General features: G+C 47.3%; 1 protein-coding gene and 1 long non-coding RNA gene across 5 annotated transcripts in view; one reads left to right on the plus strand and one right to left on the minus strand.

Annotated features, from left to right (window-relative positions):
* LOC144755340 (uncharacterized) overlaps nt 1-614 on the minus strand; it is a 251,895-nt gene extending 251,281 nt beyond the window's left edge. The window contains exon 1 of the long non-coding RNA XR_013594879.1: nt 560-614. This is a non-coding gene — a long non-coding RNA (uncharacterized LOC144755340). The remainder of the gene's footprint in view (nt 1-559) is intronic.
* LOC144755338 (SRSF protein kinase 3-like) overlaps nt 577-13,426 on the plus strand; it is a 1,366,259-nt gene continuing 1,353,409 nt past the window's right edge. For 3 of the 4 annotated variants that reach the window (XM_078644144.1, XM_078644146.1, XM_078644147.1), the window contains exon 1: nt 687-947. The gene's annotated coding sequence lies outside the window, so the exon portion shown is untranslated. Of the gene's footprint in view, nt 948-13,426 lie in introns of all 4 variants that reach the window. The other variant, XM_078644145.1, reaches the window with a different exon arrangement.

Below are 13,426 nucleotides of genomic sequence, written 5' to 3' on the forward strand. Positions count from 1 at the left end.
GGTTCATGTTTAAAAACGATCACTTCATTAAGTGCTTCTCAGTGCAGTGTTATAAAGGCTGGATCATTCCACAGTGTTACAAAACATAGGGAAATGAACAGACTCTATGGGTCAGGCGGTCAACATTGAGCATAAAGAGAGGATGTTTAGCTATGAATGTCATGAGCTCTACCTAATACCATGATATTGAACCCTGCTAACCTATGGGCAGTAGCAGCCTGTCCTAACTGTGGAGGAGTAGAAATAATGCATCATTTTATCCCATTTTTTAAATAATATTTGCACAGAAAATGTTGTCTTGCTTTCAAAAAAATGCTGTGTCGTGCCTCCCTAATGTCCCCCCACTTTACTCCCTGCTCAAAGACGAAGCCAAGCCCTGCCACTCTCACACTTCACCAGTCGCCACTGTCACTCATACGCAACACTGAAACCCCCAAAATGTCACAGATAAGCAGTCTAAAACTTGCCAGCTAGACATTTGCTGCTACTACCACAAACAGAGAACCCAAAGCTGACACATTCTGAAGAATTACGTTATTTTACAACAGGGCCTCCTTACCTGCTTGTCCTTTGCTGATGACGCTTATTTGAGGCTTGTCACGTGACTGGGTACTGCCCGTTTGTCGCAGCAGACCGTGAAGCTTCAGTGGAGCGCACCATGTGACGAGCCTTACTGTTCAGACTCTGAAGGTAAGAAACTCAGGGGTGCGTCGGGTATTGATAATTCACTTACCTGTTTTAATGAAACGTTGAAACACCGACGTTGACGTTTTGCGGAGGGAAACGCGTCAGCAGATTCTCTGGTATCAAGCTGTCTCAGTGCCCGAAAAGACGGGGTGACGTGCACGTGTTGTATTTGGACATCTGCTAACCACACCAGGGCCGCCATTGAATGCCTTCCACTCTTTATCCATGAGGCAATTGGAATGCACTGTTACAGGCTGAAGGTAAGAGGTTGAGTGCTTCTATGTATTTTATGCCTCGGGTTTTTTTCTTCTGCAGTAAGCGGCCCGCGCCTCCATGGGTTTACTGTCAGCCCAGTAACCGAGGTTCCGTTGTGACTATTGACTTGTCTAAGCTCGAATAGGGTTTCAAAAAGCAATTGCGGGTCATGCCTTCAGGGTGATTGAAAGAATGCCATGTTGTGCTTATGCCAGGGACCTTAAAATTTGTGTTTTTAGTTCTGCGAAAAAATACCAAGTTAGGACCATTTTGGTTTTATAGAAGTAGTAACTTTATAATGACGGGCACAATGGAGGACCTTATTGAAAATGAGGGGAAATATCAGGTCCTGTGAAATGCCTTACTGTCCTGACTGATGTAGACGCCGAACGGCAGAGTGTTATGAGACTCAAGATCTCATTAATGACACCGAGGCTAACATTATGCATATTAACCTTTAATTGCCACTCAGCAGCACCTTTAAAAAAGTACAACACATCCTTAGGACAGTTTTTATATTTCACTCTCAAACACCATCACTGCACACTTAAAAATTTGCAAACATTCGTGACAAGAATTTTCAATTCTATTAAGGACTAGGAGGCGAGGATTATGCTTTCTCATTTCTTTAATGAAATGCTCAGCAGCCAATAAAAAAACAGAACTACAAATCCCATGAATACCTGGGAACAACCATAGAGTATACACTATATAAGTTCCAAACACTAGTCCTTCTTCCTCTTTCTTTGGGTAATCAGGTCCACATCAAAAAACAATCCCAGGTACAGTAACAATAAAAGTTCCAAACAAGCTGCCGAAATCCAAAGGATCCTGTAGCAGAAGATGGAGGCATCCTGGGTCCGTGAACAAGGAGGAAGAGGAAACTCTCGAGGCAGAATAACCATATCACTTCTGGTCAGAACCTGCAAAAGACATATAGCCGTAATATCCGAATAATGTAGAAACTAATCAAAGTAGATCAGGGGGGGAAAGAAACAAGGAAATAACAACTGCAACAGTATGCAATATTGTACAATACATGATAATGCAACATAGTAACAATAGGGTGGGATAATCCTCGCCTCCTAGTCCTTAATAGAATTGAAAATTCTTGTCACGAATGTTTGCAAATTTTTAATTCTATGTCAGGACAGGAGGCTCCGATTATGCTTGTTTAAAGCTTGTCCACCACAACAGAAGCAATACTAACAATTGGTTTATAGTAAAATTGTTTAAAAACAGAATCCGAAGACCAGTCTGCAGCCTTCATAATGTCAAATAGAGTAACACCCATGGAATAAGCTTTGGAGGCCATTGCTCCCCTAGCAGAATGTGCCCCAAACACAGAAACATCGATGCCCGCTTCAGACATGAGCCAGCGCACCCAGCGAGACAGAGTAGCTGCAACAGGACGGAAAGGCTTTTGTAAGGCGATCAACAACTGACCCTGCATGTCAGAGCGTAAAGAAGCAGTACTCACCTCGTAATCCTTCAAACACTGGACAACACAAAGATTGGAGTGATCCGGAAAAGAAGGATACGTTATGGAAGAGGTGTTAGTTTTAGTCCTCCTAGAGAGAGTGAAAGTAACACCTTCAGGGGTGAAACAGCGACCCGCAAGGTCTAGAGCACGAATATCCGAAACACGTTTGCAAGAAACAAGACACAGTAACATGGTCAGTTTTGCAGACAACTGTTTGCGGGACAACAAAAGATTAGTAGGCCAGGCCTCCAAAAATTTCAGAACAATCGAAACATCCCACAAAGAGACATATTTCGGTGTGGGAGGTTTCGCGAGGCGAATACCTTTCAAGAGTTTGGAAAGCAAATGGTGTTCACCAACAGGTTTACCATCGACGTGGATATGGCCCGCCGAAATGGCAGAACGAAAACCACTAACGGTTCTGTAAGCCAAGCCAGAAGTGGCCAGAGAGGTCAGAAAATTAATGACTAAACTGATATCCGCTGAAACGGGATCAACCTCCCGTTGAACGCACCAATCACTCCAGCGTTTCCAGGCTCCTCGATACCGCTTGTGGGTATTGGGAGACCAGGCGTTACTAATGAAGGTGGCAGCGTCGCTAGAAATGCCTGGGACTGACCAACGTTCCCCGAGATTCGCCATGCCAGCAACTGGAGAGTGCCGGCGAGAATGAGGGGATGCGGATCTCCGAGGGGATCCAGCAATAGATTCCTCTTCGGGGGAAGAAGGAGAGGAGGAGCACAGCACATTTCCAAGAGAACCGGGAACCACGCTTGAGCCTTCCATAAGGGAGCAATCAGAATCAGCTCCGCTCGAAATCGTTTGGTGTAAGCAAGGACTCTGGGAAGCATCATGAACGGGGGAAATGCATAACATAGAGTCGACGGCCATTGCTGGAGAAAAGCATCCGTGGCCAGTGCTAAGGGGTCCGGTCTCCAGCTGTAAAACCGGGGAAGCTGTGCATTGAGGCGAGAGGCGAAAAAATCTAGGTGACACTGGCCCCAAAGTCGAAGAATGGCACGGAAGACTCGAGGGTGAAGTCTCCAGTCGCTGAAGTCCCGAAGATGTCGGGAGTGCCAATCCGCAACCTGATTGTCGCGGCCCGGGAGATACTCTGCAATAACTGTGATCTTCCGGTGGAGGCAAAAATGCCAAAAATCCTTGGCAATCTCCGCTAATATCTTGGACCGTGTCCCGCCCAGTTTGTTGATATAGCGGACTGCCGAAACATTGTCCATCCTGAGAAGAATGCAACAATTCGCCTGTAGGGGGGAGAAACACCGAATCGCAAAGGAACCCGCTAGGAGTTCCAGGCAATTGATATGGAGAGACAACTCCTGAGGAGACCAACGACCTCCTGTCGAAACTGACCCGCAACGGGCTCCCCAACCCCATCGACTGGCATCCGATTCGATTACCAGTTCCGGAGATGACCCGAACAGGGCTCGACCGTTCCAGGCCTCCATGTGGTCTAGCCACCACTGCATCTCCATCCGCACATCCTCCGAGAGAGGAATTTGATCTGAATAGCGGAGACCTTTCCGAAGATGCTGAATTTTCAGGCGTTGCATCGCCCGGTAATGAAGAGGGCCTGGAAAAATCGCCTGTATCGAGGACGCTAAAAGACCTACCACTCGTGCCAACGACCTCAGTGACACAGTCTGTCTGGAAATAACAGATGTCAACTCTCTCCGGATGTAACGGAGCTTCTGATTGGGTAGAAGAAGCTGACAAGTCAAAGAATTGATTTGAAACCCCAGAAAATCGATAGACTGAGTGGGAACCAAAACCGATTTGGGAACATTGACTAGAAAACCCAGAGACTGCAAGAGAATGATGGACCACTCCAGGTGCTGCAGAAGCTTGAGAGGGCAATCCGCCAGGAAAAGAATGTCGTCCAGGTAAATAATCAAACGGACCCCCCTGGAACGAAGATGCTCTACAACCGGCCTCAGCAATTTCGTGAAGCACCATGGTGCTGACGAAAGGCCGAATGGAAGAACTTGATATTCGTACCATTGGTTCAGCCATTGAAACTGTAGGAACCGGCGATGGGGCTTGTAAATCGGGATAGATAAATAAGCATCTTTTAGGTCCAGACGGACCATCCAATCTCCTTCCCGAAGGAGATCCCGCAGAAGATGGATACCTTCCATCTTGAAGTGCCTGTAGATCACTCCGCTGTTGAAGTCCTTCAGGTTGAGAACTAGGCGAGACCCGCCTCCTTTTTTCTCGACCAGAAAGACTGAACTGACAAAGCCCCGTGGATGGCGTTGAGTAGGAACAATCGCCCCTTTGGAGAGGAGCACCTTGATCTCTTCCGAAAGACAAGTCTGAGAGTGACTGGAAAAAAGTAGAGGGGTCGGCAGACAGGTTTGATGAATTGGAAGATAGAATTCTATCTTGAAACCTTGAACGGTTTCTAACACCCAAGCATCGTTGGAGATCATGCGCCAATTGTTCAGAAAAAACTGCACTCTGCCCCCCAACATTACATCGCATGCCTGAATTAAGCTCACCTGTAGCTCCGGAATCTTGATATTGGCCTTGGTGGCCACCGGAACGTCCCTTGCCGTATTGTCCTTTTCCTTTTCTGGAAGGATAAAAGTTGGCGCGGGTGGAGTAGCCAGAGTCGTATTGGCCACCACGATGCTGCGAGCCACCCCTCTGGGACTGTTGCTGAGATCCACGGCCGAACGACCGTCCCCTTTGTCGTCCGGCCTTGGTGAAAACCGGACGCATGGCCCGGCGCAAGGAAGCTTGTGCTTTATCTATGCCGCTAAAGGCAGATACAAACTTAGTCAACTCCTTCAGAAAGGGTTGGCCAAAAAGAAGGCCCTGCGCCTCTGGACCTGCCTCAGAGGTGGCCAACTCCGCTAACTTTGGATCCAGTTTCAGGAGAATGGATCGACGACGTTCTGCTGAAATGGCACAATTAACGTTCCCAAACATGCAGACGGCCCTCTGTGCCCATTCGATGAGTTCGTCAGGGTTAACTGTCGCCGAGGCTTCCTTGGCCTTGAAACCTAGGTCCAGGATCTTGGATAGGGGACCCAACATGTCCATTAGCTTGTCTTGACAAGACCGCCAGGAGCGGTCCAGGCCTTTCTTGGGGTCTTTAGAATATTTTTTAAGGTAGGTGACCATCATAGGGTCCACCTCCGGGGTTTCAGCAATATGGTCTGCCAGGTCAGGTCTCGGGCACTCAGAGCGAAGTCGAGCCCGGACAGGCGCCTCAAAGGGTTGGCGAACATGCGCCTCCAGATAAGCCGCCACCGCTGGAGCGGGCAGCCATGACGTGGAATTTGGATGGACAATGTCCTCAGGTTCGAAACTGAGAAGGGGGGGACGCTCAAGAGCGTCAACAAAATGCTCCTTGCGGAGACGCTTTTTAGGAGGAGAATCATGACCTGAAGAGGCTTGACCATGGTCGGACTCCTCCGCATAAAGAGACGCAGAAGATTTGGGCTTGTCTGAAGATAAAACCTTCGCCAGTCTCTGAAAATCTAATTTGTGAGGGTTACCAGGAGACTTTGCGGATTTTTGAGAAGGAGGCAACCAGCCCTGATGAATTGCATATTCATTAAGATGGCGTTTAAGGGGATTAATAGCCCTTACCAGTGCCTTGTTAACTGAAAGTTGAACACCTTTATCCAACTCCTCCACTAAGTCATATTCAAGAGAAGTATCTTCCCCCTCATCATAGTAACAGTCTTCATCTGCGTCATAATACTCAGCCATTGCAACAGTATGCAAAAGTCAATGCCCACAAGACTGCAGTAAATATGGAGTATCTGAGATACCAGTAAAGGGGGAGTGTGAACCCCAAAGCAGGCTTAAACTGAGGTAAAACTCAATGAAAAATAATGTGAATGTGGAGGGAGATAAGCCTGCCGACAAAAAACACTCTAGGCAGAGCCTATGCACAAGAATAATACAACCGAAGCACTTTCCTGTGCTCCGGCGTCAAGTGGGGTCAAAAGTTCAGGGCTGTGGGCTTGAACGCAGACAAACGGCGGTCCTTCACTCAACCGGCAGGAGGACGTGAGAAGAAAAAACCTCGAGCCGGAAATAAAGCAGCGCGCATGCGCGACGCTGCAAAGCCACAGAACAACACCGGCTCGAGAGCGCTCGCGCTCTCAATGCGAACCGCGGACCCCTGCTCCCGCTCCACTGAAAGCGACCGGCACAAGCGGCCAGGCACTGGGAGGCGAGCAACGCGCTCCCAACAAACACGCCGCAAACGGACGAGAAAAGATTACCGGCACACCGAAGGGCGGACCGGAACACAGCATACACAAGCCGCGCGCAGGTATCACAAAGCAGCGCAAGATAAGGCAAGTGCATGAACAACAACAATAATAAGAGTCACAACAGCAATATAAGCAGTATAAGGTAAATAGACTTAACTGGCTGCGGAGCAGCAAAGAAAGAGGAAGAAGGACTAGTGTTTGGAACTTATATAGTGTATACTCTATGGTTGTTCCCAGGTATTCATGGGATTTGTAGTTCTGTTTTTTTATTGGCTGCTGAGCATTTCATTAAAGAAATGAGAAAGCATAATCGGAGCCTCCTGTCCTGACATAGAATCACTTAACACTATCCGCTCCGCTGTAAACAGACGTCGGAGCACATGAGGCACACTCGGTTCCTTGGGTGGGGTCCGATGATGAAGCATGGCACCAACTAGGTTGGTGGGCGAGGGCCTTCATAAAAACGAATTGTTTTTTCTGACACGTACTGCATGAGCATCACTAGTATAGCCAGCTCTTTTTGATTACAATTGGAAGTGAACCAACTACCTCTTTTCCTCACTCTCCTTATAAATACCGACATGGGAGCAGTGCCAGTCTTTTGGCACCAGAATACACAGATTGGGATCATGCAGCATGGTAATATCTTTCCAGATCAGGTACTGCAATCCCCCCCCGTATGGTAGTGTTACTGTCACCTATTATTACATAATTGTCTAGAGTACTCCAAATAAAACAAATAAGAACTGTATTGCAAAGAATATTTCAGTTTATTTCTGATAAGTGTGATTAATAAAACATACTTGGTACCAAAAATAAGAATAACAATTGGAACATGAAATATAAATCCCTTAGTCAATCTGATGAGTACAAGCCAGATTCATTGGTAACATAGATGGTACAACATCGGACAATATATGATACACACCAACATTTTTTTTCTTCTTTTTAAGATCTGCCTGATCATAAAATACAGCCAACACTTGTTTTTGTCTTTCTAGACTTCCTCAGGGCTGTAGGGACACAAAAAGGACAATACTGACAAAATGTCATCACTATTACATAGAAATAATAGCTATAAAAAGCAAAAAAAACAAGTAATTTAAAAACCAATACCAGCTTAACTCTTAATCATACATCATGATGAGACACATGGAAAATATGTTAACAGATAGCAACAGTGAGTCTGAACCAACGCCACCAACCCCATAAAAAAATCTGAACCTACAGTAAATACACAGATTAATGATAATGTGAGCTGACCCTTACACCAAAGATCATATGTAAATCTTTTATAGGTCGACATCTAGATTTGGGTTAAGGTTTGGCTTTTGCGTTCGTTTTGAGTTTTTTTTTATCAAGGTACTGACTAATGTAATGATCATAAAAATGTATTACAATTCTGTATTCACACCATATCTAGGTGACTCTGTATCCAGCCTTTTTGAAGAAGTATCTATGTGATATTCCTTAAGGTGATTTATTATCAGTTTGCGGATTTATTCTTCTTTTTATTGGACAGACAATTTTGAATATGCTGTATGTTCGGATTTTTTAATTGGATTGGTGGCTCTTTCCTTTCACTGTGTGTCATCACGATATATGATTAGGAGTTAAGCTGGGAATAGGTTTTATATTCCTTGGTCTTTTTGCTTTTTTTGTAGTCATTTCTTTGTAAAACTGATGATCTTTTGTGTGTATTGATTGTTTTTGTGTCCTTTACAGCCAAGAGGAGTAAGTCTAGTAAGATGAAACATGCACTGGCTGTATTTTCTGATTGGACATATCTTACTAAGAAATAAAAAAATAACTTCCGTATTATGTATTGTCCGATCTTTGTACCATCTAAGTTGCCATTATATTTGGGTTGTACCCATCATATGGACCAAGTGATTCATACTTCATGTTGTAATTGTTATTCTTATTTTATTTGTACCAACGGTTTTTATACCATTCGCACTCACATTGTGATAAATCGAAATAATCTTTGCAATACTGTACTGATTCGTTTTATCTACAATTATGCAATGTTATATTTGGTATTGCTGTTAGTAATATCCATGTTTAAACTTCTACGCAGCAGAGGCGTTGTCTGTTGTAGCACGTCCTTTTTAGGTCTTGCCGGAGACAGCGCATGCGCTGTCTCTTCGAGACATTTAGTAAGTGGCTTTTAAAAGTGCCACCAGAGGCTTTTGCTTGCCTCCAGCTTACGTTCACGAGCGCGTGCATGGGCAAACCTGCCATCTGTGTTTTTATTGCTGTAATCGGGCTCCTCTGCTTGCACTACCACCTCCCTTTTCCCCTCCCTCCTGGTCAGCTTTATTTATAACTTCTTTTGCTGTGAATCATGCGCCTCTGCTCGCACTCCCCCCTCCCTCTTCCTCAGTTTTATTTGTGTCTTCTATCACTGTGAATGCACCTGCTTCCACCATGCACACACCACCAGCCATCAGTGCACGCTTCCACCAGGCGCACACACCACCAGCCGTCGGTGCACGCTTCCACCAGGCGCACACGCCACCAGCTGTCGGTGCACGCTTCCACCAGGCACACACACTACCAGCCATCGATGCACACTTTCACCAGGCACACACACACCACCAGCCGTCGGTGCACGCTTCTACCATGCACACACACACACACACACACACCACCAGTGATCGGTGCACGCTTCCACCAGGCACACACTCCACCAGCCGTTGGTGCACGCTTCCACCAGGCACACACACCAACAGCCGTCGGTGCACGCTTCCACCAGGCACACACACCACCAACCGCCAGTGCACGATTCCACCAGGCACACACACCACCAGCTGTCGGGGCCCACTTCCACCAAGCACACACACCACCAGCCGTCGGTATACGCTTCCACCAATCACACACACCACTAGCTGTCGGTGCACGCTTCCACCAGTCACACACACCACCAGCTGTCGGTGCACGCTTCCACCGGGCACACACACACCACCAGCCGTCGGCGCATGCATTCATCAGGCACACACACCAGCAGCTGTCGGTGCACGCTTTCCCCGGGCACACACACCTCCAGCCGTCTGTGCACGCTTCCACCAGGCACACACACCATCAGCTGTCAGTGCATGCTTCCACCAGGCACACACACACTACCAGCCGTCGGTGCACGCTTCCACCAGGCACACACACCACCAGCCGTCCGTGCAGGCTTCCACCAGGCACACACACCACCAGTCGTCTGTGCACGCTTTCACCGGACACACACACACACACACACCCAGCCGTCGGTGCACGCTTCCACCGGGCACACACACCACCAGCTGTCCGTGCACGCTTCCACTCACACACACACCACCAGCCATCAGTGCACGCTTCCACCCGGCACACACACCACCAGCCGTCAGTGCACGCTTCCACCCGGCACACACACCACCAGCCGTCAGAGCATGCTTTCACCAGGCACACACACCACCACACGTCAGTGCAGCAGGCAGGCTCTTCTCGGAGTTTCTTGGTAAATATGTGTTCGATGCCTGGGAGGGAGTGGGTTGAGTTTCCTTAAACCATGCTGAGCATGCAGGTGCAGTGCATGAACTCCTGTCTGAGTGAGTCATGCTGCCTGGGGCTCACTCACACCACACTTGTAAATTGCGTCTGCACCAGGCTTTTTCTCATTTGCAAAGTTTGGCGCATGCGCACAGCTAGGCAGGCAGCCCCCACACTCCCGGGAATGTCTGCTTCCTGCAACCAGAATGGAAACAACATTCAGCGCAATGAAAACAAGTTAATTTGATGCAAAGAACTGTTAACAAAAACTATGTCCAGCTATTGTAGATCTAGCAACTTAAACAAAACAGCAACAAAAAACAAACAAGGATTGGCATAGCCAATAGGTATCGCTTTTTGGACCCTACAAGTATTTAGTTTTGCAGCAGAATATGCTTATTGCAACAACACCAACTGTTGCATGGCTAAACACTTATAAGGTCCCAAATTCGAGACCTATTGGCCATGCCAATGCTTTGACATTGGCGGGTGCATGTTTTTTTTTTGCATTGCGCTTTCACTTTAATAGCTGCTGCCCCACACAGCAGTCGCGGGGTGGGGCGGCAGCTATTGTTAAAGAGAGAGCGCGATGCAAATATAAACAAGCGGCTGCCTTTGCGCAATGGCGACAGCTTGTTCAACAGTGAAACAAAGTTCTGGATCTATGCGATGGGTTGAGGTAGAAATAGCCCTCCCTTAGCACTCTCTCGCAACACCAAGACAGGCAGCCAGACAACACTTCATCTTCTACCAAAAACACCCAGGCAGGGGAGTGTGCATGGCACGCACACTTGCCAGCAATAGAAAGGTGAAAGGTGGAGCGCAGATGAAAGTAAGGGAAGAGCAATTCGCTTTGAACTGCTATGACATCACTTTTTACTGGTTGTGTGGCCCTGTTCCTCCCCTGCAGACTCCTCCCAGCTCCCAGGTGTGTCCCGCCTCTGCTGTTTTTTTAATGTTCTTCCCTGTACCTTTCGTCTGCTTGTCTATTCCCTCCTCTCCTTGCCTGTTACCTCACTCTCTGCCTACCCTGTCAGATACCCTGCCTGTGTTCCTCGTTATCCACCTACAACCTCCTCTTCCTCCTTTCTTCTAACCCCTTGTACGTATATCCCACCCAGACAGGCAAATACTTCCTCAGCGACGAGCCATGTCTTTAGAAATCTGGAAACCTTCAACCCATTGAAAGGATGCAGCTCTGACCTCAACAATGTCCCAGGCGTGGGTGTAATGTTTGGGAGAGCGTGACATCTGCGTTGGAGACAACTTTCACGGCCACACGCTGTGGGACCAAAAATATTGTGGTTCTGCTCACAAGTGTCTCATCCAGTGTACTTTTAATAGAGTGAATTTTATAGAGGCGATGATGCAGTTTATTCAGACATAAATGCATCTGTTCAAGAAATCTGCCAGGGTAATATACAAGACGCCTTGTGTCACACATAAGACCCTACACACATCAACTCCAGGTTACCTGGCTGACAAACATAAGTTACTCCAGTATTGCAACTTTCATACATTCCCGTTGCTTGTATCATTCCTTGTCGTCTGGATGGGAGTCCCCGGTAAATAAAAAATACCATAGACATAGGTACAAAAAAGAAAAAAGGCCTAGGCCTCCTCTCATTTTGTAGCTGTTAGACTTGGCATCTTTGGCGTGGTTTCCCCTGACTGTTTGCCTCTACCGCTTGTATTTTTGACACTGTGCTGGATTTCGTTTTTGCTGGTTTAGATCATTTGGGCACTTTGCCACTGCTGATCAGTGTCAAAGTGCAAGTGCTCCCTAGGTAAATTGTTATTATGATTGGTTATCCATGATTGGCATATTTGTGTTACCAAGAAGTCCCTAGTAAAGTGCACTGAGTGTGCCAGGGCTGGTGACTCAAATGCTACGAGTGGGCCTGCAGCACTGATTGTACCACCCACATGAGTAGCCCTAAAATGGTGTCTCCGGCCTGACACCGCAGTGCTTGTGTGCAGTTGCTAGCTGCCATGCTCACCTGGCCAGTGCTCACACTGACCAGGCCTAACCCTTCCCTTTCTAACACATTGGTCACCCCTAGGGAAGGCCCAAGGTACCCCCTGGGCAGGGTGCAGTGTATTTGAAAGGTAGAGCATGTACTAGTGTGTGTGACATGCTCTGGTAGTGAATTACAGCCATTTTTGTTTTTCACTATTGAGAGGGCTATCTTGCCCATAGGCTATAATGGGGGGTGCTGTGTATAATGTTTACCTGCATATCTTCCTATAGGAGCAAGATAGAAAATTAAAGTCTGGTATCCCTGAACCCAGAATTTAATAACACATCTTTTAGGAAAGATGGTTTTTAATAGTGCTGGGCGTAGTTCGTGAAGTAGAGATACGCGTAGTTATGCAAAGTGCACTTCGCCATCTACGCGTAGCACTACGCGAACTGCGTAGTACCCTGTTCGCACTGTGCAAGATGCCGTTTTCAATGATTGCACAGTGCGGACAAGCATCCAGCACTGTACAATCATTGAAAACGGCATCTTGCACAGTGCGAGCTGTAGTTTTCTGCCGCTCGAGTAGATTTTTACTTGAGTGGCAGCTTTCTCAACACAGACTTATAGTTTCTTATCGCGAGCGGTCGCGAGCATACGTGACCGCTCGCAATTAGAAACCTGACCTTCCCGTGTTTAGAATCTCTCCGGGAGGTTCATTTTCCACGCTCTCTATCTTGGTGTTGCTGATCGCGAATGAAGAAAAAGTCTCGCCGGAATGTCATTTTTCTTGCTCACGGTCGCCAACTTGATGTTGAGGACCGCAAGCAAAAAATAACCACTGCACTACGCTACGGGTGTTTGCAGTGTGCTACGTGCAGTTCGCTTAGTGAGAAGTAGCGCAAACTTCGCAAACTACGCAAGCGTAGCGTAGTGCTTTGCTCAGGGTTAGTTTTTAAATCCTGTGTTTGAGAACAGCACTATTAGAAAGTGGCTGTTCTCTTGTCTGACCTTTCTGTGTGCCTTGGCCTGTTTGTGAATTGACTGTCTGGTTTGTGAGTGACAGGGGCTGGGTAGCCCCCAGGAGGCTGTATGAGTCAGCTCTAGGCTGAATGACTGCATCTGCATCTTGAGTGGTGGGAGGGGATAGCACCTGGGCCTGAATAGGGCTGTCCCTCCCTTCCACAATGCTGGCTCCACCTACTGCTGGGCGGCTGATGACCCTGCCCCTCTTTCTGAATGGAGAGGAGAAGACAGAAAAAAAAGTG

This window comes from Lissotriton helveticus, chromosome 5_1, assembly GCF_964261635.1.
Source record: "Lissotriton helveticus chromosome 5_1, aLisHel1.1, whole genome shotgun sequence".
NCBI classification, from domain to species: domain Eukaryota; kingdom Metazoa; phylum Chordata; class Amphibia; order Caudata; family Salamandridae; genus Lissotriton; species Lissotriton helveticus.